At 37.4% G+C, this 10,778-nt stretch overlaps 1 long non-coding RNA gene across 1 annotated transcript in view; it reads left to right on the forward strand.

Moving 5' to 3' along the window:
- Positions 1–3,174, forward strand: part of LOC138161141 (uncharacterized) — a 12,165-nt gene extending 8,991 nt beyond the window's left edge. Inside the window, exon 3 of the long non-coding RNA XR_011168288.1 lies at positions 2,458–3,174. This is a non-coding gene — a long non-coding RNA (uncharacterized lncRNA). The remainder of the gene's footprint in view (positions 1–2,457) is intronic.
- The last annotated feature ends 7,604 nt before the right edge of the window (positions 3,175–10,778 follow it).

Raw genomic sequence — 10,778 nt, forward strand, 5'->3', positions numbered from 1 at the left:
AGAGAGAGAGAGAGGGAGAGAATGACAAAGACAATTCAGGTCTAAAATGGGTTCATGTAGGCACATAAACAGAATCAAGAGTGCTAGTGGTCATTCACTTCAGCAGCACATGGACCACAATTCTTTATACAAGGAACACTAGCATAATCCCTGCACAGGAGTGATAAACTACTTTATGAAGTGTTTCATTTTTTTAAATAAAAGAGTAAATGATGTAAAAACAAAAGGTAAAAATTTTAAATAAAAAAAACAAAAAGTATATCAATGAGATTCACATACCTCATTAAAAGATTCACATGTAAGCTCTTTGCCGGCAAGGATATTTTGGGGTTTTATATCCTCAACCCAGAAGAGCTTCATACATAGTAAATGCCTAATGAGTATTTGTTGACCTGACCAAAAAAAGTAGCAAATATGAGAAATTCAAGGAAACATGAGAGTCTTGTATGAATTTAGAGAGTGAACTAAACAGAACCAAGAGAACAATGTAGCAATGAGTATAACAATGAAAAATAACAAAATTACCAAAAGTAACTAAAAGCCTTAGTCATCATATTGATTAATCTTGATCTGAGAAGACAGATAATGGAACATCTTTGCTTCTTCTTGGCAGAGAAGTGGGTAACTATGGGGATATAATGTTGCACAAAATGATATAGTATGATATGGTCTCTTAATTGCTTGTTTTTGTTGACCTTAATTTCTTACAAGGTATTGTCAAAACTAGGTTGGGGTGGGGTTATGGCTAGAAATTATTCTGAATAAAAATAAAAGACACAATTATACTTTTAAAAAGTTAATAGAGTTGTCTACACACTGGAATCTTTTAGATATATATTCGCCTAAAAATCACAAATTTGAATTGAGTGGAACAGATTGTACTCTGCATTGTACTGAGACCCTTTGGTTACCTGCAGAACTTCAAACTTAAAGATCAGAGTTAGACCAATAAATTTTAAAAGCACATTGTTAGAATGACACCTTACCCATTATTAAAGGCCATGTGGTTAACGTGTTTTCAGAGTCAGACCAAAATAAGACAAACAACTGTACTTAGAAAATGACTTTCTTTACTGTTGATTGATAAACTTACCTGTTGATTTATGAATACACATGGTATTTGTCCAGCCCTCTCAATCACATTGGCTTGCTGAATCTCAAATCAGTAGTACCTCCCTGAACCAAAACCTAAACCACTAATTATCCACAAATCAGTCGTAATTTGAAATCCCACATCTGTAGAATCTGTGTGAAGCATTGGCCTATTTCCCTAAATAACTAGCAATCCATTTCCCACATTTTCTCCACCACCACAGCCACTGCTAAAACAGCTGTGATTGTGTTGAAATGTCCAAGGAAGACTGAAATTTCAACCAAATTCCTTTAACAACCATGCCACAGACTCAGAGTTTTCAAGGAGTGTGCCCTATGAAGAATCAACTCACAAGAGGAAATGTAGACCACTCAGTTTGCTTTTTTCTTATCCATTATAAGAGTATTTAAGTGCATGGGGAAGGGAGACAAAAGAGGAGAGGAAAAAACAAGTCTCCACAATTGGATCGTTCCCTGTCATCAGTTAGTCAGTCAATGACCATTTATTTATTGACTCCATTACTGACTTTGTGTTTTCTCTTTCATGCTACATAAGCTTCCTCACCCTGGAAGTTTACTCTTATCATCTGGACTTCTCACACAGGAAGTGCATGGTGTGCTTGAAGTCCCTTCCTCTGATTGGTTAATTCCTCCTCCCAGAGCCTCCACTTTAAGGAAAACACCCACACCAGTCATGTCTTCATTACTCTCCAGACTCTGTCCTGACTCTGGACTTTCTCTCTACCTTGCCCCCCCCATACCAGCACCCTCTTCCCAAACACTGCCTGGCTTTCAGCTTTCTTTATGTGCTGTCTTCTTTCATTGGAATGTAAGCTTCTTGGAGACAGAGATTATCTTTCTGCTTGTAACTGTAACCCCAATGCTTAGCACAGTGTCCCACACATAGCAAGCTCTTAATAAATGATTAGTGATTTGACTTTACTATGTGCCAGCTGTTATGCTAGGTGCTGGGGATCTACCTTTTTCTTCCACTCCCAACCTCTCTAAATCTGAAAATGATACATAAATTACAATATAATCAAAACCAGTCTCTGAATTTTCTCTGACTAAAAATAATTCCTCATGAAATATCTATCGATCCATCTATCTATCTATCTACATAATTTTTAGCCCAGGGTGTGGCCGGGATGAACTGAGTCTCATGGGCTAATAGGTCTGAGAGACTGGACCTCTTCCAGAAGAGCCAACATTAAACACGATAGGAGGGGGTGGGGAGTGATAAGAACAGTTTTCAAAAATAATACAGAAGGAGGTCAAGACTGCCCAGGTTTCTTTCACACTTGGTACCTTCTACCAAATGAATACAATTCAAGCCCTGTTTTCCAACCCTCATTGCCATTTCAGAGTTATGAAGTCATGACAGCTGCAACTGCAGGCACCAGGAACTAAGGCAATGAAAACAAGTTGGAGTGAGTCCCATTCCCTGCTGCCCAGTGGAAATGCACACTGGTTACAATGAAAACACCAACAAGGGAAAAGAGAGAATATGAAAGAAGGAAAGGAAAAAAGAAAAGGAAGAAAACAAGAAGGGGGAAGAAGGAAAAAGAAGAAGAAATTGAATTAATGGTCCAGTTAAGTGAAACAACAAACCCACACAGAATGACAGCATGTCTTACTCCATGGAAATTAGCTTTTTATGACTGGCAGCCTTTGGGCAGGGCACACATGGAGGCCTGTCATTTCCAATACCAAGTGAGTCCCCTTAATAAGGCCGGTCCCAGTATGCACTCCCTCGGTCACCTTGGCAACGGTCATAACCACAAGTCCCACTGAATAAACTCACAATCCTTAATATGAGCAGAGTTATTACACTTGTGGCTTAGGCCTTGAGGACTTGCAAGGTTTTCAAAGTGCCCAAAATAAATTGCAAAAGCAGCAAAGTCCCATGGATCAGAGCCCCCAAATCCTGTATTCGGGACTGGGGCACTAGTTTCAGCATTGGTGTGTTCTGTTATGATTTGGAACTTATGTCTCACTTTCCATTTGCAACATGTTTTACGATCATTTTCATTAGTTATTCCTAACAGAAAGCCTGGTAATAAATGACTATTTTGAATCAAATGGCACAGCAGATGTGAAATTAAGCTCCACCCTGTTCTTATGAGAGCATTAAGGAATTGGGGGCAAGGAGGTGGCAGTGATTGAAATGGCAGAGGGGAGTGGGGAGAACAGAAAAGAGAGTCAGAAGTATTTCACTCCCAACATTAACTGTCCCCAGTTTCTTCCCCTATTCCCTTATCTCTTCTCTTCCAAACTATGTGGCAGTTTATCCCTATGTCAAGGAATGCCATAATCCTTATATATTTCTACTTTCACTCATATTTTTAAAAAAAATTTATTTTTCCCTAATTATATGTTGAAACAATTTTTAAAACCTTTTTTAAAAGTTTTAAGTTCCAAATTCTATCTCTCCCTGTTTCCCTCCCCTCCATAAGATGGTAAGCAATCAGATATAGGTTATGCATGTGCAATCATGTGGAACATTTCCTTATTAGTCATTTTGCATAAGAACACTTGAATAAGGGGCAGCTAGGTGGCGCAGTGAGTAAAGCGCCAGCCCCGGAGTCAGGAGAACCGGAGTTTAGTTCCAGCCTCACACACTTAACACCCACACAAAAAAACTAGCCTTGTAACCTTGGGCAAGTTACTTAATCCCAATTGCCCTCCAAGTGGCAAAAAAAAAAAAACACGAATAAAAGAAAGAAAGTGAAAAATAGCATGCTTCAGTCTGTATTCAAACATCAGTTCTTTCTCTAAAGATGCCTCATTATTAGTCCTTTCGGATTGTCTTGTAGCATATTGCTGAGAATAGCTAAATCATTCGCAATTCCTCATCAAACAATATTGTTGTTACTATGTAAACATTCCCCTGATTCTTTGCATCCATTCACATAAATTTTCTAGGTTTTTGTGACATCATCCTGCTTGTCATTTCTTTTATAATAAGAATATATATATGCATATATATATATATATAACAAAATAACATTCCATCACAATTATATAACACAGTTTGTTTAACTATTCCCCAATTGATGGGTATCCCTTTGATTTCCAATTCTTAGCCACCATAAAAAAGAGCTGCCATAACTATTTTTTGTACAAATAGGTCCTTTTCCCTTTTCTTTGGGATATAGATCTAGCAATGATATTGATGTATCAAAGGTCATACACAGTTTCACAGCCCTTTGGGTATAGTTCCAGATTCCTCTCCAGAATGGTTGGATCCATTCACAACTCCACCAACAGCACATTAGTGTCCAGGTTTTCCCACATCCTCTCCAACATCCATTATTTTCATTTTTTGTCATGTTCATAAATCTGTTAGATATGAGGTGGTATCTCAGAATTGTTTTAATTTGCATTTCTCTAACCAATAGTGATTTAGAACATTTTTTCATATGAATAGAGATAGCTCTGTTTTATTTAACTGTATACTTCCTGTTCATATTCTTTGATCATTTATCAGTTGGAGAATGACTTAGAAGGAAATATATAAAACTGTGCCAGAATGGGTTGTCCACAATCCTACAATGTTCTCTGTAGCAAAGTATCTCAGATTCCACTAGAAAGGGCACTCTCAGTCCAGAGAACCATGGAACAAAGGCAGGGGGCATGAACTACTCCATTTCCTGAAGGACAACTTCCTGTCTTCTTAGGCAGGAAAATATTAATTTTTTCTCATGCAGAGGAAGTCATAATTGTAGTCATAATTTTGAAGGCTAAACTAAGAAAAAATAAAGATCCCACCATTAGAAATGATATAAGGGAAAAAAGAGAAGTTAATAGGATACTTTTATTTATCTTGGTGTAAGTTGCTTTCCTTCCATCAAGGGGCGATAAGAGGATTACAATGATTTACTGTTTTTTGTTGCCTGAAAATTAATCTTCTATCTCTTGTGTCTAAGGTTGGTTTGATGAACTTCTCTAATGAAGATTGCTGCAGAAATAACTGAGGGACTTTGTGTTTGGGCTCTTGCTCTGTGTGAGTTAATCCAGTACCTTTTGTTTTATTTAGAAATAAACACTTCATTTTTTAAATTAAAGAATAGATTGTCATTATGACCTTAAATTAGTTTGATAAACAAAAGTTTCCAAATCTATCCACAAACTAAGTCTAAAAAAACTGCTAGAACAGTTACAAGTGACATTTAAAAAACCATAGAATTCTGAGTCTTTTTTCTGTTTTCTAAGTTTCTCATTAGTCACTTTCTATGAAACAATGGCTAGTCCAGTGGTTTTCAAGAAATTTTTATGAGAATGGAATTGCTAGTCTTATAGAATCAGATTAAAATGAGCAAAGTTAAATAGATCAATATATATATTCACTAGTTCTACATGGGAGTTAGGTGACTCAATGGATAGAGTGATTACAATGACATAAAAATCCTAAATAGTATTGAATGCTTATGCCTGTGTCCATCTTTATTGAATGCTTATGCCTGTGTCCATCTTCATAAATGAACTACTGACGAAGAGGTTACTTTGGTAGGAGTAGCAGTAAAATGGTAGACTAAAACACCAAATAAGGTAAGCTTTAAACTCTTGCTGAAGAAGTTATTTTGGGGGGTGGGGGGAATAGGACATACAAATCAAAGGACAGTCCAACTAATTACAAATGAATTGGGTCTGGTGTTGGAGAATCTGGGCTTGACTTCTAAGTCTCCTAGTGACACCCAGTGTGTGACCTTGGGTAGAAGATAGCCACTGTGGGCCTCAGTTTCCTTCCCTATAAAATGAGGGTACTTGACTAGAAGCTCTCTAAGGTCCCTTCTGATTATAGATGCTACCATCCTAGAACTAGACAATCTAAGACACCCTCCAACTCCAAATCCTACACACAAATAGGACTCAAATCATCATAATTTCCCAATTGCATATTTTATTAAAATTATAAACTTTTTATTAACTTGGAATCTTTGTTTTGTGGAATCCATTAGGAACTAATAGGTAATGTTTATACAAAGCATACATAGATACATATCTAATGAATGCAAATACATATTACAATTTCTATATTTGTGCATATGTATGATGTGTTCCTTTATGCATATATGTATAGATGTGTGTAAACATATACATGTATTATATAGTATGTGTATGTGTAGAATACACACACTCAAACTCACACACACACACACACACATATACAGGGTGTCCTAAAAGTCTCAGTTTTAAACTTTCATAACTTCAGGAGCATAAATGCTACCAACTTACAAAAATATTTCAAAGGTTAATTCTTTACACCTTAGAAATACTGATCTGTTTCTTGTTAAAAATTCAGCCTGACCATCTTCTTTTGCTATCCATAGTTCTAGTCAATTTTTGAACCTTGTAGAAACTTTCACAAACTGCTGTTCGGAACCTGAAAGGGCTGTATTTGTAATCCTAGCTTTAATCTGATCATCCAAAGAAGGAGATTTCTGGTGCATACACAACAATTTTGATAGGACAGCATAAGAAAAAGTCTACTAGAGGCAAATCAGGTGCCCTCCTCGATTCAGTCACCATGAGAAAGCATCACCCAGAAACTGTCACAAATGCAACATAGAATGACAATCTGTCCTGTCTTGTTAAAACTAAAATTTTGAATATGTTATTTAAAACTCACAAAACAAAATAAATGTAGAATAAACATATACTAGACTTTTAAATGATGTTTTTGTAAGTTTGTCATGTTCATATTTCTGAGATAATCAAAGCTTGAAGATGCACTAAGATTTTTGGGACACCCCAAAAGTGTGAATCTACAGAGAAAGAGGGACAGGAGGGTGGGTTGCAAGTTGAGCTTCATAGGATCCCCTGGAACCTGCTAGAACTTGTTGGAAATAACACCAAACTTGAGAAGGAGCAACAATAGAGGATGACATTACCTGTCTTGGTCTAGGTGAGCAACTTTCAGAGGAGCCAAAGCACTGGAAGAAGCACAAAAATTTTCAAATCTCTTTAGGTCGTTGGAACATTTGTCTCTTCTTCCGCACTAGGCAACATACTGATCCTTCCCTCTCTGTTGCTCTACAATGACTATGCCTATATTTGACATTAAGCACCGGATTCAACAAGGAATTACAGGAGGAATATGACCCTTGATGACAGCTACCTGCTGAGACCATGGGGAGAGGCAATGGGGACAATAGGGACAACCACTCCTGCCATCCACAGAGGGACTCCAGGAGAGTTACCTACATTGGACTGATAGTGGCTGGGGCCCGAGACAGAAATTTTGGAGATTGTATACATTAGAAGGTTTCTATTTGTTTTCTACAGGTTTCAGCTTTTTGAGGTTTTTTTTGTTTTGTTTTTCTTTGGCCTTTCAATAGAACTTTTTGACTTTTTTGAACTGTGTCCCTACAAGGGGAGTTGGTAACAATACCTTGAGTAAGAGCAAATATGGATTTTTCCCATACTTGTTTTTGTGGGAGGGAGTCAGAGAGGTGAGAAATATCCCCTGATACATCCAGATCCTGAGTGTTTTCTGACACAAACTTTACAATCACTTTATTAATTTTCCCATTTTCCACCTGAGTTATATAATGCATGTTAAACCCAAAGCCATCATCACCTGGGTTCACCTTTTATCTATCATCATTATAGTAAGTCTCACTGTATGAAAAAGACTTAGTCCTTTCCATGCAAAGGGTTGGAGGTGAGGGAGGAATCTAAATATGAAAAGACACAACCTGAGGTCTTGAGGTCACATGTGGCCCTCTAGGGCCTCAGGTGTGGCCCTTTGATTGAATCCAAACTTCATGGAAAGGGATTTGTTCTGTGAAGTTTGGATTTAGTCAAAGGGTCACACTTGAGGACCTAGAGGGCCACACGTGACTTCAAGGCCTTAGGTTCCCTCCCTCTGGTTCAGAAGATTGGTAGATCATGTGGCTGCCCCAGCAACTTGAATGTTCACTAAGAAATTAAGAAATTGTAGGTTTTCAAGTTTTCAGATACACACACATTCATATAAATATATATATATATACATATTCTAATTTAGATAATAATATATCATACATATTATTTTATATGTGATAGCATATAGGTAACCACCTATCACATATTATGTATCTGGGGCAGTTATAGTGTAGTGGATAGAGTATCGGACCTAGAGTCAGGAAGACACATCTTCCCAAGTTCAAATCTGTCCTCAGATACTTACTAGCTGTGTGATCCTGGGCAAGTCATTTAACCCTGTTTGTCTCAGTTTCCTCATCTGTAAAATGGACTGGAGGAGGAAATGGCAAACCACTCCACTATTTTGGCCAAGAAAACCCCAAATGGGGTCATGAAGAGTCAGACATAACTGAAAAACAACTGAACTACACTCACATATCTATATGCTATATGCTATATATATATGTGTGTGTGTGTGTGTGTGCGCGTGTGTGTATACATATATATTCCTGCAAAATATTCTAGTAAATAATACAATTCTACCTTGTTAGATGCAAAATTCTTTGTCATTAAGATTTTCCCCAAATTATTAAAATCTCAGAATGACAGAATCTCCAAGTTGGGAGGAACTTCAGAACTGCCCAGAGTTAGTAAATACTTGAAATTCACATACTTTCTCCTTGCGATTCCATAGCGCTTCCTGTAATTTACCAGAGAAAATACAGTGATGTGGACCCTTCCAGGGCTCGCTGGTCTTTTTTTTTTTTTTAACATATTGGGCTAATGGGCACACCTTCACTTCTGCAGTGTTCTGGACCCATTTTAGGACTGTCTAAAGAAACAACAGAATAAAAATAAGCGCTTCCTTTTTTGTATGTTTTATGAAGATGAGAGGATTGAGAGGAAAGAGAAAGAAAGAGCAGAGCAGTCAATCTACAAGTGTGGAACTTCGTCTTCCTCTGACTGAAGACTTTTGTTTCTATTCTCATTACGGCAGTGCCATCATTTTGAAGGCCAGGGTTTGAGGACAGCTTTCTTCCTTCCCAGCAAAAAGCTGCAAAAACATGATAGCTCTCTCTATGTAAACGGATCAAGTTGCTTTTCTTAAATTAGAAGGAGTCACAGAATTCCTTTTTCTCCCTTCCTGTTCCCTTTTGATCTTGCTTTCATGAGGACAGGCATTGTGTGCTGACTCTGTGCGCCTCTCGAACAGCTGCCAGACCCCTTAACTTGGAGCTGACACAAGTGGTGCAGCTGTTGGGTCAACATGTTTTTCCCCCTTTGATTAGTGGCTTGGTTTGGCCAGCTATTGAATCCAGGTGACACAAAATGCCAAAAGAAAAGCCATAGACCAAGAGCCAAAAGACTAAAAGTGGGCATCCGCACAAGTCATCCTCCTTCCAATCCCCCTACTCCCAATGAATACCAAATCTGGGTCCTAGCTCCATCATTTTCACCCAACCTTCTGCTAAAATACTAAGGATTCTGTTTTTTCCCTTTGGCACAACTACCGTGAGGCTGAAGTGTGTGATGAGAATAAACATCAATAAAAGATTGATCACATTGAAGAATGAAGGGGGAAAGCCACTTCCTTCCTGGAAAAAGAAATGAATTAAAGAGATTTTTATGTGACCTGTATTCGTGTAAAAAGTGAACAAGGAAATAAAGTGAAGAAGCAAATAATAAATTATGAAATCTAATATTTCAGCCATGACAGCTTTTGAGTTGATTTTTTTAAATAAATGAGAGTTGAAGTATATTGAAAGCTCCTGTAGGGTAGGAAATTTAGAGTGATGTGTACTCTTCTAGGGCCCTCTCTTTTTTAAACATATTGGACTAATGGATACACCTTCCCTTCAGTGTTCTGTATGTATTTTAGGACTGTCTAAAGAAACTGAGCAGAATAAAAATAAGCCCTTACTTTTTGTATATTTTATGAAGATGAGAGGATTGAGAGGAAAGAGAAAGAGAGCAGTACAGTCTGTCTAGAAGTGTGGAATTTCATCTTCCTCTGACTGAAGACTTTTATGTATTTCTCCAATGCCTAGTACAGCGACTGATGTTACTGTTCCGTTGTTTCAGTCATGCCCAACTCTTCATGGACCCATTTAGGATTTTCTTAGCAAAGATACTGGAGTGATTTTCCATTTCCTTTTCCAGCTCATTCTACCAGTGAAGAACTGAGACAAACAGGGTTAAGTGACTTGCCCAGAGTCATATACCTAATAAATAGATGGGATTTAATAAAGAGCTGTAGAATTAATTCATACCTGATCTGAGGAAGATATTTGCTCTGTTGAATAATTTATATTCCTCAATTAACCAGATTCCCTTTAAGGTTATTACCCATCCCCAAATCTATAATTTTATGATTCTACCCCTAATAGTGGAAAGTATTAATAAGTCAGGGAAATTACAAAATGATAGAGACAAACATTAGCCTTACCAGAATATCTCAATTTCTAAGGCAAGCATTTCAGACAAGGAGGCCCTCATTTGTCTTTTTATTGTCTTATCCATTAATAAGTAGTGTGGAGAAAGAGAGAAAAAGAAAATAGCTTTCTTTCTTTCTTTCTCTCTCTCTCTTTCTTTCTTTCTTTCTTTCTCTCTCTCTTTCTTTCTTTCTTTCTTTCTCTCTCTCTCTCTCTTTCTCTCTCTCCCTTTCTTCCTTCCTTCCTTCCTTCCTTCCTTCCTTCCTTCCTTCCTTCCTTCCTTCCTTCCTTCCTTCCTTTCTTTCTTTCTTTCTTTCTTTCTTTCTTTCTTTCTTTCTTTCTTTC

This window comes from Petaurus breviceps, unplaced genomic scaffold (assembly GCF_028583685.1).
Source record: "Petaurus breviceps papuanus isolate PSGF00001 unplaced genomic scaffold, PetGlider_PUasm1.0 183, whole genome shotgun sequence".
Taxonomy (NCBI): Eukaryota; Metazoa; Chordata; class Mammalia; order Diprotodontia; family Petauridae; genus Petaurus; species Petaurus breviceps.